The sequence below is a fragment of the Medicago sativa genome, chromosome 4, assembly GCF_051527215.1.
Source record: "Medicago sativa cultivar Bolivia chromosome 4, Bolivia_mono, whole genome shotgun sequence".
Classification (NCBI taxonomy): domain Eukaryota; kingdom Viridiplantae; phylum Streptophyta; class Magnoliopsida; order Fabales; family Fabaceae; genus Medicago; species Medicago sativa.
The window spans coordinates 60170521-60187465 of NC_140752.1; the positions used below are offsets into that span (position 1 = coordinate 60170521).

The following is a 16945-nucleotide window of genomic DNA, read 5'->3' on the forward strand; positions in this document are numbered from 1 at the left end:
CTTTTTAGTGTCTTTTCTTGGAAATAATGGTAATGCCAGCAAAAAACCAAAACATCTGTATTTTCTTATTAATTTCAAAAATCTGCATGAAAAACTTTTTCTAAAAAAATCATTCCAATCATATTATGCAGATTGAACCACAATAAACCCGTTGAACACAGTGACCCTATGGTTCCTCCAAGTTTTGAATTCCCTGTATATGAAGCTGAAGATGAGGAAGATGAGGAAGAGATACCGTATGAGATCTCTCGACTGCTTGAGCAAGAAAGAAGAGCCATTCAGCCTCACCAGGAAGAGATTGAGCTTGTCAACCTGGGTACTGAAGAGAACAAACGAGAGATCAAGATTGGTGCTGCACTTGAGCCAGAAGTGAAAAAGAAGATTACTCAGCTTCTCCATGATTATCCAGATGTTTTTGCATGGTCCTATGAAGATATGCCGGGTCTAGATCCCAAGATTGTGGAACATCGGATACCGACAAGACCGGAATGTCCTCCTGTCAAGCAGAAATTGAGAAGGTCTCGCCCAGACATGGCTCTTAAGATCAAGGCTGAGGTGCAAAAGCAGATTGATGCGGGTTTCCTCATGACAGCTGAATATCCTGAGTGGATTGCCAACATTGTACCAGTACCGAAGAAAGATGGGAAAGTTCGAATGTGTGTTGATTACAGAGATTTGAATAAAGCCAGTCTGAAAGATAACTTCCCATTGCCTCATATTGATGTGCTTGTTAACAGTACTGCTCAATCCAAAGTGTTCTCCTTTATGGATGGTTTCTCTGGCTATAACCAAATACGGATGTCTCCTGAAGATAGAGAAAAGACGTCCTTCATTACTCCATAGGGAACATTCTGTTATAAAGTGATGCCGTTTGGCTTGAAAAATGCTGGTGCTACCTATCAAAGAGGTATGACTACTCTATTTCATGATATGATTCACAAAGAGATTGAAGTGTATGTTGATGACATGATTGTGAAATCAAGTGATGAAGAGCAGCATGTTGTGTATTTGAAAAAGATGTTTGAAAGGCTAAGAAAGTACAAGCTGCGGTTGAATCCTAACAAGTGCACATTTGGCGTAAGATCTGGAAAGTTGTTAGGTTTCATTGTCAGTCAAAGAGGCATTGAAGTTGATCCTGACAAAGTCCGAGCCATCAGAGAGATGCTGGCCCCTCAAACTGAAAAGCAAGTCAGAGGTTTCCTCGGACTCCTGAATTATATTTCAAGATTTATATCTCACATTACTACTACCTGTGGTCCAATTTTCAAATTGCTCAGAAAGAATCAGCCTGTAGTATGGAATGATGAATGCCAGGAATCTTTTGATAGCATTAAAGAATACCTGTTGGAACCACCTATCCTTGTCCCGCCAGTGGAAGGAAGGCCTTTGATTATGTATCTGTCAGTGTTAGATGATTCAGTGGGTTGTGTTCTCGGTCAACAAGACGAGACTGGCAAGAAAGAGCATGCTATCTACTATCTGAGCAAGAAGTTCACTGACTGTGAGACTCGGTATACAATGCTTGAAAAGACTTGTTATGCTTTAGCTTGGGCTGCCAAACGCCTGCATCATTATATGGTAAATCATACAACTTGGTTGATATCCCGAATGGATCCAATCAAGTACATCTTTGAGAAGTCTGCTGTTACTGGAAAAATTGCGTGTTGGCAAATGTTGTTGTCTGAATATGATATTGTGTACAAAGCTCAGAAAGCAATCAAAGGAAGTATCCTCGCTGAGCATCTTGCTTGTCAACCTCTTGATGATTACCAGCCAATTAAGTTTGATTTCCCTGACGAAGAGATTATGTATCTGAAAGCAAAAGATTGTGAAGAGCCACTGATCAGTGAAGGGCCAGATCCTAATAGCAAATGGGGATTGGTGTTTGATGGTGTCGTTAATGCTTATGGTAAAGGAATTGGGGCCATCATTGTAACACCGCAGGGGCACCACATTCCTTTCACTGCACGAATAACTTTTGAATGCACGAACGTGGCTGAATATGAAGCATGCATCTTGGGCGTTGAAGAAGCCATTGACCTGAAAATTAAGCACCTTGACATCTATGGAGATTCTGCACTTGTCATTAATCAGATAAAGGGTGAATGGGAGACTCATCATGAGAAGCTGATCCCTTACCGTGACTATGCAAGACGTCTGTTGACATATTCTACCATGGTTGAGCTGCACCACATCCCTCGGGATGAAAACCAAATGGCTGATGCTCTTGCTACTTTGTCTTCCATGTTTCGTGTGAATCACTGGAATGATGTGCCCGTAATCAAAGTGCAGCGTCTTGATAGACCCGCTCATGTGTTTACTATTGAAAGTATGCTAGATCAAGCTGATGAAGATGTGAACGATAAAAAGCCTTGGTATCACAACATCAAACAATTCTTGCAGAATCATGAATATCCACCGGGTGCTTCCAACAGGGATAAAAAGACCTTGAGAAGATGAGCTAGCAGATTCCTTATGGACGGAGAAATCCTATACAAGAGGAACTATGACATGGTCTTGTTGAGGTGTGTTGACAAACAGGAAGCTGAGAAACTGATGCATGATGTACATGACGGCACCTTTGGGACCCATGCTTCGGGTCACACCATGTCAAGAAAACTGTTAAGAGCCGGCTATTACTGGATAACTATGGAGCGTGACTGCCACAGACATGCCAAGAGATGCCATAAATGTCAAGTTTATGCTGATAAGATTCATGTGCCTCCACACGCTCTCAATGTTATATCTTCCCCATGGCCTTTCTCTATGTGGGGCATTGACATGATAGGAAGAATTGAACCAAAGGCTTCCAATGGACATCGTTTCATTCTAGTGGCAATTGACTATTTCACCAAGTGGGTTGAAGCTGCTTCCTATGCAAACGTGACCAAGCAAGTGGTGGTAAAGTTTATCAAGAATAACATCATCTGTCGATATGGGGTTCCTAACAAAATCATCACTGACAATGGTTCCAATCTGAACAATAGCATGATGCAAGCTTTATGTGAAGAATTCAAAATCGAACATCACAACTCTTCTCCTTATAGACCTCAGATGAATGGTGCAGTTGAGGCCGCTAACAAGAACATCAAGAAGATTGTTCAGAAGATGGTCACTACTTACAAGGACTGGCATGAGATGCTACATTTTGCCTTGCATGGTTACCGTACTACGGTGCGCAGTTCAACCGGGGCAACTCCTTTCTCTCTGGTATATGTTATGGAAGCAGTTCTCCCCTGGAAGTGGAGATTCCATCTCTTCGAGTGATCATGGAAGCAAAATTAACTGAGGTTGAATGGTGTCAGAGTCGGTATGATCAGTTGAATTTAATTGAAGAAAAACGTATGGATGCTATGGCTCACGGACAGTTGTATCAAGTGCGAATGAAGAATGCTTTTGACAAGAAAGTCCGACCTCGAGAATTCAAGGAAGGCGAACTTGTATAGAAAAGAAGAATAAGCCAGCAACCCGACCCAAGGGGCAAGTGGACGCCTAACTATGAAGGTCCTTATGTTGTCAAGAAGGCTTTCTCCGGTGGTGCTTTGATTCTTACACACATGGATGGTGTTGAACTTCCAAATCCTGTCAATGCCGATATAGTCAAGAAATACTTTGTCTAAAAAAGAAAAGAACAGCGTGGTAGGTCGAAAACCCGAAAGGGCGGCCTAGGCAAAAATGCGCTTCTCGGTGGATCGAAAACCCGAAAGGGCGATCCAGGCAAAAGTTAGGGACAAAAAAAATGAATATGAAAAAGCTCGCTGAGATTGTATGCAACTCAGGCAAGAATGAGCGCCTCGATGAGCCGAAAACCCGAAAGGGCGGTTCATGCAAAAATGAGGTTGACAATAAAAGACAAGTAACTATATCTGGCAAATCACCATCACCTCTTGGGGCATCTGCAGCTGTCAATGATCGTCTTCATCAGAAGCTTCTGTACTTGTGAATTCAAAATTTCTATGAAATGTAGCGGTCATCGTGTTCAATGTATCACCAACCAATAAAAATTACCATTTTCCAAGCTTTGTAAATCCGTGGAGTTATGCCTTTGGCTAATTTTCACTCTTCTACATCAATTTGAGCATGTGCTATTGTTTGAAACTCTATTTTCTTTCTATTTTCAATGCTATATACAAAATATTTTCTTTCTATCTGATAATGTCAATGTCTGAAACAAACATCTTTGAAAATTGAAAAATCTTTTCCTGTCTATTTTGAAAGCAAACTTGAGCAATACGGTACATTTCAATGAAACATGCATGAATAAATGAATGTCAATGTCTATTTCAATACATGTTACGAGCAGGTTACTCCCCAGGATGATCTGTGGTCAATGACAAGAATGAAAAACAGAATGAAAATGATAATTGAAAAAAATGCAAAATGAAAGGCTCGCTAAGTTGAAAACCCGAGAGGGCGGCTTAGGCAAAAATGAGCACCCCGCTGATTGACAACCTATGAAGGCAATTCAGGCAAAAATGGGGTAGTGAAAAGAATTTATTCCCGGTGAATCGAAAACTCGAAAGGGCGGTTCAGGCAAAAATGGGATTGAAAGATGAAAGAATGAAAATGATATGAAAAGCATTGACCACAGATGCGAACATCCAATGTTTACCCAGCACTGACACGCCTAACAACGGCGACACTGTATTCAAGAATCTTCCAAGGGTCCCTCCTTTACAAGTTCTATTGCCCTCAGCCATGGTCTTGATACATCTCTCAACGACGGTCTCTCCAAAAAGGATTTCCATGTGAACATGTTATAGCACGAGCCACTACGTGCCCAATCTTCCAATGTTTCGTCTGTCTCTGTGAAACTTCTCTGTCAAACTACGAACCAATCATGCATTTCAAGCATTCATACATGCATAATCATGCATTCTATGTGCTCATACATTCAATAATTTCGTTATACCATGAATACATGTTGCATTCCCAAACTCAACTTTCAATCAGCTCAATCTCCACTTTCAAATTCAACTCACTTCCAATTTCAATCCAATCTCAATTTCAATTCAATTCAATTTCGACTGTCAACTTCAATTCAATCTCAACTTTCAATCCAATCTCAATGTCAATTTAACTCAATCTCAATTTCAATTCAACCCAATTTCAAATTCTAATTCAATTCAACTCAATCTCAATCTCCAATTCAATTCAAATTTCAACTCTCCAATTCAATGTCTATGTCTATGTCTCTGATCAATCTCAATTTTCAATCCCTCTTTCAAATCTCAAACTTTCAATTCAATGTCTTTGTCAATGATAATCCACTCTCAATTTGCTCTTGGGCCAACAATAATGGTCATGTCTATTTTCAAGTCAAGTCAATATCAACTTACTCTCAATTTGGGTCCTTTCTAAAATCCAACTTCCAATTTGTATCTTGTTATCAGTCAAGTGGCTAGTTCGATCCAAAGAACAGCTTGTACCTGCTTATATGCCTACATTTCCGATCAAATGGCTAGTTCGATACAAAGAACAGTTTGTACCCTGCTTATTTTTGTTATCGGTCAGACGACAAGTTCGATCCAAAGAACAGTTTGCACCAACCTGCATATTGTAATACTGATCAAGCCGCAAGTTTGATCCAAAGAACAACTTGTATCAGCATTTTGCCTATATTTCCAGGTCAAATAGCAAGTTCGATCCAAAGAACAGTTTGCACCTGCCTGTCTGTTTGTATCTTCAATCAAGCGACAAGTTCGATCCAAAAAACAGCTTGTATCTCTCTATATGTCTATGTTTCCGGTCAAGTGCCAAAGTTCGATCCAAAGAACAGCTTGTACCTGTCTTGTATTGCTATTCCATGGTCAAGTGGCGAGTTCGATCCAAGGAACAGCTTGTACCTATCTTTTGTCCCCTGGTTTGTCTACCCTGTCAATGTCTACCTAAATCCCCAGTGATGTGACGTGCTCTGTAGACCCCGGTTCGCTTGTCTTGCATTCATAATCAAAATGTTGCATGGCATTCATATTTCAAAAATCTGAGAGCGTATTTTTATGTCCAAAAACAGTGCAAATGTTAATATTTAAGTATCTTCGTCCCGTCAAATCAAAGACTTCGTCTCTTGACTCTCCGGACAAAGAAACTTAAATAGGGGCAGCTGTTATACCCTAATTTTGGACCTAAAAATACTAGCTCAATTCTTTTTTTCTTGCATTTCAAGTCATTTGAATATGTCTCTGATCAATTGTATCTTTCTCTGCATCTTATTTCAATATTACTTGCAAAATTCATGAAAAAGGGTATTTTAGTCATTTCCTAAGTTAAAATTTCTTTCAATCTTTGAAGAATTGTTTGAGTCTTTTCAATTGGTTTGAATAAGTCTTGCTTCAATCTCATGACAAAATCCATTTTAGAATTGCATTTGGAGTCATTTTGAGTCAGTTTAGCCCCTAGGGGCATTTTAGTCTTTTCATGTGTCAAAGCTCTGTTTAATTTCTAAAAAATTGTCTCTGAGTCTTTTAATTTCACTTGTATAAACTCTTGCCTTGATTCTCTGTTAAAAACCACTTTAAAATTGTATCTGAGTCATTTTGAGTCGTTTTAGTCCCTATGGGCATTTTGGTCATTTCACATGAAATTTTGGCAGAGAGAGGTTACTTTAAAGTACCTCATTTAAGTAGCTGGTTCGTTTTAGTCCGTTTTGTGTCTTTTATTGGTTTCACTTTACGTTATTTTCCATTTACCAAATTTTAATTCAATTTCATTTTTAAATTTTCATTTTAGTCCTAAAAACCCTAAAAAAAATTGCACTTTAGTCCTTCAATTTTTAACATTTGCATTTTAGTCCTTTTCGTTATTTTTCTTTTTAGTCCTTTAATTTTTAATAATTGCAGAACAGTCCCCATTAATGTCAAGTTTTGTTTTTAGTTCTTTTCCAAAATTTGCAGATTGGTCCTTAATTTCTCAAAATTGCAAAAAGGCCCAAAGTCCAGAATTAGTCCAAGGCCGAGCCAAGCAAGTCCAAGTACAGGTGTCAGATTGCAATTGGTCCAGTGGTACACATGTCAGCTATAAATAGGCCACATCATCAATCACAGTAACAGAATCAATCATTCAACGCCAACTCAAAAAACATTTTTCCCATTTCTCTCTCTTCTCAAGAAGATCAAAACTCTAACCGTTTTCAGAAAATCATCAAGAACATTCATCAAACCCTAACTTTCCAGAATCACAAATTGAACCAAATTGTACTGAATTTCGTGAAGTTCTCAGAGATTCAGAGCTGAATCTTCATCATCGAACTGAAATCACTGCAATTCCAGCACGAATTCGTTACCAAATTAAGAAATTCGTACGATCACAGTGAGAAGTGAGAAGAAGAGAGAATCGAAGCAAGTTCTGAACCAGTAAAGAAGAAAGAGAAGAGAATAACTGATTTATTTTCAGTTCAAGACTTACCAGAAGCTTGCGTGGATCTTGTTGTTCGAATCTCCAAATCAAAATCAGGTAAACATACAAAACCTTCTCGTTTTTCGCTCTAAATCATCATCGAAGGCTTGAAATTGAAAATAGACGGTGAATCGAAGTGAAAACTTAGAAAAGACTCGAAAAGTTTGAAACGAAACCCTAAAATGTAAAATCACGAAGATTCACCGTTTATTCTTCAAATCAGAGTTCAAATTCGTCATCAGCATAGAAAATAGGTCAAGTTAGGGTTTAGTTTCAAGAAGATTAGAAAAATTTTTGAAACCCTAGAACGTAAGATTCGAACGTAGATCTGTTCGAATCTAAGCCTCGTTTCAAAAAAATAGTTCCAGAATCTTAAAGAGGACGCAAAGACGAACGTAACGGTGTTGAAATTTTCAGAAAAAGCTTCAGGTACGGCGACGCCACCGGCGGGCCACCGTACCTGCACTGTTGTGCTCGTCGGAGAAGACGACGAAATCTTAGAGAGAAGTGAGAGCTTCTCTCACTAGGTTGTGAGAAGAGAGAGAAGTGAAGGGAAAGAATGAATTAAACCGGTCCATAGGCTTTTATATAGGCAGTTGGACCGGTCTGGTTCATTCTTGGTTCACTGGTTTTACGTCCTGGCCATCAGATCTAGGGATTGATCCAATTGGATCCAGTGGCCCCTGTCGCTTCCCTGCAGATCCAGAACCCGTTTCCCTTGGGCTTGGGCCTAGGCTTCCTGTTTTCTTTCGTTTTTGCTTCTTTTTTTTGCTATATACACTTGTTTGCTTGCTGTTTGAACCCCTGCATGCTTATTTTCGTACTAAAAAATTCCTAAAAAATTCCTATGTGTTGTTAAGGTGTTTCTTGATAATTTTGTGGATGTTTTACACATTAAAATTGATAAAGAATATGCATGATATCACTTGTGATTTGTTTGCCTTTATTGTGAATTTTCTCTATGTTTTGATATGATACTTTGTCAAACTAATATTTGTACTTGTTGTGTGACCTTGTGATGTGCTTGCCACTAATTTGTATCTTTGTGTTTACTGTTTGTGAATGGGATTTGTCAATTTCTTGTTTTGCAAGTAATGTGAGTATGCTTGTGAAAATAAAGTGTAAAATATGCCTAAAATGTGCTATAAGGCTTGGCTTGGTATTTCCTCATAATTCTTGTGTTGGAAACTGAACTAAAATCCTTTGTAAAGTGGTCATGATATGAGAATTATGGGTCATGTGTTTGCCTTGTTATTGTAGTGAACTTTTAGGCATATTTTGCTACTTGTTTTGCTATGTTTTGCCACTTTGTTAGTGCTATCTTACTTACCTATATCTCTAATCTCTTTATGCCTCATATTACTATCAATTTCCTCTATTTGTTTCATACATCATGAGCATTTCATCTTCCATCTCACATTTTCATCCTTTTATTTTCCTACACTTTAAAATTCATGCAAAACTTAGTATGTAAAAACTTAGGAATTTTTTTTACTTTACTTTTATGCAATTTTAATTCTTGCAAGACCATAGAATGTATCTAGGTCAATGATGTAATATGGACTATGGACTCTAATAATGTACACCGACACAAGCACCGACACATGCACACACATCACATAGATATTTTTAGATGTATGGCTAGGATATGCATGTTTAGATGTATGTTTAGGATTGGATGTTTAGATGAATGTTTAGAATTTAAACTTAGAAAAATCATTTTCCAAATAAACATGAAAAATATCACTCAAATAATTTCCTAATAAACTTTGGGATCCAAATTCCCCTTGATTTTCCTTTTCTTTTCTTAAATAAAATCTTAATGAATTTTAATCATACTTTGACTTTCATTTTGCAAAATGACTAATTCCACCTCACTTTTTTTCAATCTTATGCCCCTGAGGCCTCTCTCTCATTCTTCAAATTCCAATTTTCAAACTTAAAATCAACAACCAAAACAAAAACACTTTTTTGGAAGAGAACTACGGTGGATTTGATCCCTTAAAAGGGTACGTAGGCAAGGAATCAAAATTCCTTCAATTCAAATAAAATAAAAATTCAAACACTTTCTTCTCCCTCCAATTCTTCACTTAGCAAACTTTAGGTGTAAATATCATTTTTCAAATAGCATTTAAAAATAAAGCGCGCGCGTAGAAAGTAAAGACGGTTCCTATAGGATACTATAGTCGTTATGGGTGCCTAACACCTTCCCGTAGCGAAAACAACTCCCGGACCTCGATTCTCAAGGGTTTTGCTTATTTTTTCCCTTCCCAAGAAAAAATGAGATATCACCGGTTAAAAAGGTTCAAACGTAATCAATGTTTGACACCCGAAAACCAAGATAAAACAGCTGGCGACTTCACTGGGGAGATTCGAGAGTTACGCCTAGTTTTTATTTCCACGCTTGCGCTTTCGTTTTTACTTGCTTCTTCTTGTTTTCCTATGTGAATAAATGTTTAAATTCTTGCAAACGTGTGGGGTGAGAATATCAAAAGTCCTACACCCGGGCTGAGTGAACTTAGGATTTAGGAGGGATATAATCGACAATTCATTCCGGGGGTTGCCTCGTGTTTTGGATTATGCGATCAATCCCACATTGCTGAGGCATTTTGGGGGTGATGTTGTCGGCGCGTGTTGTCGCGTTTAGGCACTTTACTTCTAATTGTTCTATGACGCTATGAACCGTAGATAACCAAACCCATCCATGGCCATTTTTTAGGATGTAGTGCGGAGGCTAAACCGAGTGTTGTCTCGAATTTTAGTCGTCACGCGATACTACGCTCAAGTTAGACCTTCTTACGGATAATCATGGAGCGAGTGTTGTCTCGTGACACCGTGATATACGTCGGAGAGGTTGTAACTTGGGAACTTTTTAGAACCCGGTTACTATTATCCAAAGCCCTAGATTCACCGGACACCGTGTCCGCCCATGACTCCTTGACTTTGAATTTGAACCCACCATGTTTTCTCCGTACTTGAACATAATCATGCATACATGCATACATGCATAAACTCTTTTTCCATGCATTTATCGAAGGGCTTAGACCAATTGAATTTGTAAACATTGTAGGAATGGGGAAGACTAAGTCTTACAAGTTCAAGGAAGTGGATTTGGCTAGTTTGAGAGATTTGGCACTCAAGATCGAGGATCCGACTGGTTTCCAACACCGTTACGGGGCTTTACTTACTCTTCTCCAGACTAATGTGGATGAGAAGCTTGTGCACACTCTGGTGCAATTCTATGATCGGGAGTATCGGTGTTTTACTTTTCCCGACTTTCAGTTGGTGCCTACTTTAGAGGCTTATTCTTGCTTGATGGGTCTATCTATTGAAAAGGGGGTACCCTTCGCGGGACTTGAGCATCCTCCTACTCCATTGGTTATTGCTAAAGATCTCTATCTCAAGACCACCGATGTCTCTAAGAATCTTGTCACTAAGGCTCGCATCCGAGGGTTCACTTCGAAGTATCTACTTGAGAAGGCCAACCTCAAGACCACTTGTCAAGACACTCTTGCAGCTATTCTTGCACTCCTCATCTATGGGCTTATTCTCTTTCCAAATCTTGATGACTTCGTGGACATGAATGCCATTATGATCTTCCACTCCAAGAATCCGATTCCTACTTTGCTAGCTGACACATACCATGCTATTCACGATCAATCCGGCAAGGGTCGTGGATACATTCTTTGTTGTGTGCCTCTCCTCTATAGGTGGTTTATTTCGCACCTTCCGAAGTCTTTTCATGATAATCCAGAGAATTGGTCTATTTCACAAAGGATCATGGCTCTCACCCCTAATGAAGTGGTTTGGCTCACTCCAGCTTCTAGAGTCAAGGAAATCATCTTCGGTGGTGGGAAATTTCTTAATGTACCTCTTCTTGGTACCCAGGGTGGAATCAACTATAACCCGGAGCTCGCCTTGCGACAATTTGGTTTTCCGATGAAAGAAAAGCCCATCAATCTTGCTACATCTCCTTACTTCGTCCACTACTCCAATGCACCCACAGGAATAAGAGAGGATTTCATGGAAGCTTGGTCCAAGCTTCAGAAGAAAGAGGTGAAGCATATGGGTGTGAGATCCGGTGTTGCTCATGAGGCCTATACACAGTGGGTGATAAACCAAGCTGAGGAGATTGGTATGCCTTACCCCTCTATGAGATACGTGTCTGCATCTATTCCTACCATGCCTTTGCCTCTACTACCCCCTACTCAGGAGATGTATCAGGAGCATCTAGCTATGGAGAGTCGGGAGAAGCATCAGTGGAAGACTTGATACTATGAGGCTGAGAACTTGATCATGACTTTGGATGGAAAGGATGAGCAGAAGACCCATGAGGTTTTGACATTGAAGAAAGAGTTGGCTAAAGCTAGGAGAGAAATTGAAGAAAAGGATAAGTTGCTTATGAGGGATTCCAAGAGGGCTAGGGGTGCCCGTAACTTCTATGCCCGATACTGCAGCTATGAGTCTGAGTCTGAGGATGATGCTTCCACTTCCTATGCTTGAGGATTTCCATTCCCTTTTGTTATTTCCAGTTGATTATGTTGTTTTACGTTTCAAAGTCTATCCCTTGGTTTAGTATTTCAAAGGGAATCATCTTGTAAGACTTTGTGATGATGTTCCAATTGTTTAGTAATGTTTACAAGTTTCTAATTTGTCTAAAAAAACCCTTCGATAACACAAAAAGTGTCTTTTTGCATATGCATTAACACATCTCATGCATCATGTGCATTCATTGGTCACAAAAAACTTCCCTCGTGCTCATTGCCTCCTGGTTTTTTCCGCCGCAGTCTGAAAAGTGGCTCGTACTCGTAAAGTTTACCAACCAGACAGAGTTCATCAAACAAGATTTTACAAGAGAAGAATCATGGCTAACTTTGAAGAAGAAAATGCTCAGCTCCATGCCGAATTGGCTGCAATGAAACAAGACTTGGATAAGGCTCACGACGCTATGTCCACTATGATGGCTGCACAAGAACAACCAGCCACATCTGTTCCAGTTTCTACTGAAGGGATCCCGTCTATCCCACTGTCTACTGTGGCTTCTGATGCTCGTTTTGTTATGCCCAATGGGCGTCCTTATGGACTCTCAGCTTTCTATTCTCCTAATACTGCTGCGGGTATCTCTGGTTTTGCTGGTCAGGGACAGATTCCTATGTCAACTTTTGCTGGTACAAGTACTTCTATGCCTCAAGTGACTACTGTTGTTACCGACCCTGTTGTACACACTGTGCAGCAGGTAATTGATGTTGACACTCCGCGTGGACAAGACCCCATAGTGGAGGCTATGAGAGAACAGTTGAGAGAGCTAGCTGGAGAACTCCGTGAGGTCAAGGCTAGCCGTGGGAAAGGTGTCTCTGCTAAGGCTCGTGATCTATGCCTGGTGTCCCGATTTGAGGTTCCTAAGAAGTTCAAAGTGCCAGATTTCGACAAATACAATGGAACTTCTTGTCCACATAGCCATGTCATTCGGTACGTCCGAAAGATGGCCAACTATGCAGATAATGATGCACTAATGATCCACTGCTTCCAGGATAGCTTGATGGAAGATGCGGCAGACTGGTATACGAGTTTGAGCAAAGACAATATTCATACTTTTGAAGAACTTGCTGCTGCTTTTGAAAGTCACTATAAGTTTAACACCCGGTTGAAGCCGAATAGGGATTCTCTTAAGTCTTTGTCTCAGAAGTCAGATGAAACCTTCCGTGAATATGCTCAGAGATGGAGAGGGGCAGCTGCCCGTGTTTCTCCTCGGCTTGATGAGGAAGAATTAACACATACATTCCTGAAGACTTTGAAGAAGGAATATAAGGAAAGAATGATAGTCTCTGCTCCAAACAACTTCTCCGACATGGTTACTATGGGAACTCGTCTAGAGGAGGCTGTCAGAGAGGGTATTATTGTTCTCGAGAAGGGTGAATCTTCAGCTAGTGCACCTAAGAAGTATGGTAATGGCCACCACAAGAGGAAGGAATCCGAAGTAGGGATGGTATCCGGTAACCAATCTTCAGCTACAGTCGCTCCTATTAATGCTGCTCAGTTGCCTCTGCCCTACCAATATATGCAGTACTCTCAACATCCTTTCTTCCCGCCATTCTACCAGCAATACCCTCTGCCACCGGGTCAACCACCAGTGCCCGTTAATGCCATTACTCAACAAGTACAACAACAGCCTCCTGCTCAACAGCAGCAGCAGCAACAACAGGGTCCTCGGCCCAAGACTTATTTCCCACCAATACCAATGCGGTATGCTGAGCTGCTCCCAACTTTACTTGCTAAGGGCCACTGCGTCACCTGACCAGGCAAGCCTCCGCCTAAACCATTGCCTCCCAGGTTCCTATAAGATCTCACATGTGAATTCCATCAGGGCGCTCAAGGCCACAATGTTGAAGGTTGCTATGCTCTAAAATATATTGTAAAAGACCTGATGGACAGAGGACGGTTGACTTTTGAAAATAGTGTTCCTCATGTTCTTGACAACCCATTTCCAAACCATGCTGCTTTTAACATGATCGAGGCTTTCGAAAGAGTTCCTGTTCATCAAGAGAATCCCGAGTTGGATGTCCGCAATGTTGTTACTCCCTTGGTACCGCTACATGTCAAACTTTGCCAAGCTTCTTTGTTCAATCACGATCATGCTTCTTGTTCAGAATGTCTTCAAAATCCTATGGGTTGTTGTGTGGTACAAGGTGATATACAAAGCCTAATGGATGATAAATACTTAATTGCCAGTGATGTTTGTGTGATCGTGCCAGTGTTTCATGATTCTCCCACTGAAAGTATATCCCAGACAAGGAATGTTGAACCCTTAGTGATCAGATTACCTGGTCCGGTATCTTATGCCTCTACAAAGGCAATCCCTTACAAGTACGATGCAACCATGATTGAGAATGGAGTGGAAGTACCTCTAGTATCCCCAGCTACGGTTGATAATGTTGCGGGAGAAATTACAGCTCTGAGAAGCGGAAAACTCCGTCCACCCTTGTTCCAAAAGAAGGTGGTTACACGTGTTGCTACAATAACTTCGCCAGTTGCTCCTCCTGTTAACCAGAACGCCAACCCATCAGGCCAATCTATTGAAGAGTCTAATCTGGATGAAATTCTGAGGCTTATCAAAAAGAGCGATTATAAGATTGTAGACCAACTGCTGCAAACTCCGTCAAAGATATCCATCTTGTCCTTACTCTTGAGCTCAGAAGCTCACAGGAAAGTGCTAATGAAGGTATTGGAACAGGCCTATGTTGATCATGAAGTCTCCGTGGATCAGTTCAATGGAATAGTGGGCAACATTACTGCTTGCAATAACTTGGGGTTTGATGACGATGAACTCCCCGAAGCCGGAAAACACCACAACTTGGCTCTGCATATCTCAGTACACTGTAAGTCTGACATGATATCAAATGTGTTGGTGGACACTGGATCATCCTTAAATGTAATGCCTGAGTCTACACTGAGACAGCTGAGTCATCATGGACTCTCTCTAAGGGGAAGTAGCTATCTGGTTAAGGCTTTCGACGGATCTCGCAAGGATGTTCTTGGGGAAGTAGACTTGCCAATTATCATTGGTCCTGAGACATTCCAGATCACGTTTCAGGTCATGGACATCAATGCTTCTTACAGTTGTCTCCTCGGAAGACCGTGGATTCACGACGCTGAGGCAGTAACTTCTACTCTACATCAGAGGCTCAAGTTTGTGAGGAATGGTAAGCTTGTCACTGTACATGGTGAAGAAGCATATCTGGTTAGCCAAGTGTCATCTTTCTCTTGTGTTGAAGTAGGGTCCGCTGAAGGGACGTCATTTCAAGGCTTGACTGTTGAAGGGGCAGAACCCCGGAGAGCTAGTGCTAGTATGGCTTCACTGAAAGACGCCCGAAGGCTGTTCAAGAAGGGCAAGCTGCTGGCTGGGGCAAAGTGATACAGATCTTGGAAAACAAGCGTAAAGAGGGCCTTGGATTCTCCCCGACCTCAGGCGTTTCAACTGGAACTTCCTACAGTGTTGGGTTTATCAATGCTATTGCTGAAGATGCTGCTGAAAGTAGTTATGTGCCTACATTTGTTGTACCAGGAGGCACTGTGAGAAATTGGGAGGCCATTGATGTTCCTTTAGTCATGCATGCTTCCATGTAATGTGTCTTGTTGCTCATGTTTTTCTTTGTTTTCAAAATAACAATCCTTTTGCTCTGCCCAAGGCGAAAGTGATATCATTGTAAGGGCATGTTTGTTTCGGCATTGCCGTTATCAATAAAAGTTGTCGTCTTTCTCACGACTCTTTGTTTTTTTACTTTTTAGTGTCTTTTCTTGGAAATAATGGTAATGCCAGAAAAAACCAAAACATCTGTATTTTCTTATTAATTTCAAAAATCTGCATGAAAAACTTTTTCTAAAAAAATCATTCCAATCATATTATCCAGATTGAACCACAATAAACCCGTTGAACACAGTGACCCTATGGTTCCTCCAAATTTTGAATTCCCTGTATATGAAGCTGAAGATGAGGAAGATGAGGAAGAGATACCGTATGAGATCTCTCGACTGCTTGAGCAAGAAAGAAGAGCCATTCAACCTCACCAGGAAGAGATTGAGCTTGTCAACCTGGGTACTGAAGAGAACAAACGAGAGATCAAGATTGGTGCTGCACTTGAGCCAGAAGTGAAAAAGAAGATTACTTAGCTTCTCCATGATTATCCAGATGTCTTTGCATGGTCCTATGAAGATATGCCGGGTCTAGATCCCAAGATTGTGGAACATCGGATACCGACAAGACCGGAATGTCCTCCTGTCAAGCAGAAATTGAGAAGGTCTCGCCCAGACATGGCTCTTAAGATCAAGGCTGAGGTGCAAAAGCAGATTGATGCGGGTTTCCTCATGACAGCTGAATATCCTGAGTGGATTGCCAACATTGTACCAGTACCGAAGAAAGATGGGAAAGTTCGAATGTGTGTTGATTACAGAGATTTGAATAAAGCCAGTCCGAAAGATAACTTCCCATTGCCTCATATTGATGTGCTTGTTGACAGTACTGCTCAATCCAAAGTGTTCTCCTTTATGGATGGTTTCTCTGGCTATAACCAAATACGGATGTCTCCTGAAGATAGAGAAAAGACGTCCTTCATTACTCCATGGGGAACATTCTGTTATAAAGTGATGTCGTTCGTCTTGATAAATGTTGGTGCTACCTATCAAAGAGGTATGACTACTCTATTTCATGATATGATTCACAAAGAGATTGAAGTGTATGTTGATGACATGATTGTGAAATCAAGTGATGAAGAGCAGCATGTTGTGTATTTGAAAAAGATGTTTGAAAGGCTAAGAAAGTACAAGCTGCGGTTGAATCCTAACAAGTGCACATTTGGCGTAAGATCTGGAAAGTTGTTAGGTTTCATTGTCAGTCAAAGAGGCATTGAAGTTGATACTGACAAAGTCCGAGCCATCAGAGAGATGTCGGCCCCTCAAACTGAAAAGCAAGTTAGAGGTTTCCTCGGACGCCTGAATTATATTTCAAGATTTATATCTCACATGACTACTACCTGTGGTCCAATTTTCAAATTGC

General features: G+C 40.6%; 1 pseudogene; it reads left to right on the forward strand.

The window, feature by feature from the left end:
• The first annotated feature begins 12259 nt into the window (after positions 1 to 12259).
• On the forward strand, positions 12260 to 15673 carry LOC146930326 (uncharacterized; annotated as a pseudogene).
• The last annotated feature ends 1272 nt before the right edge of the window (positions 15674 to 16945 follow it).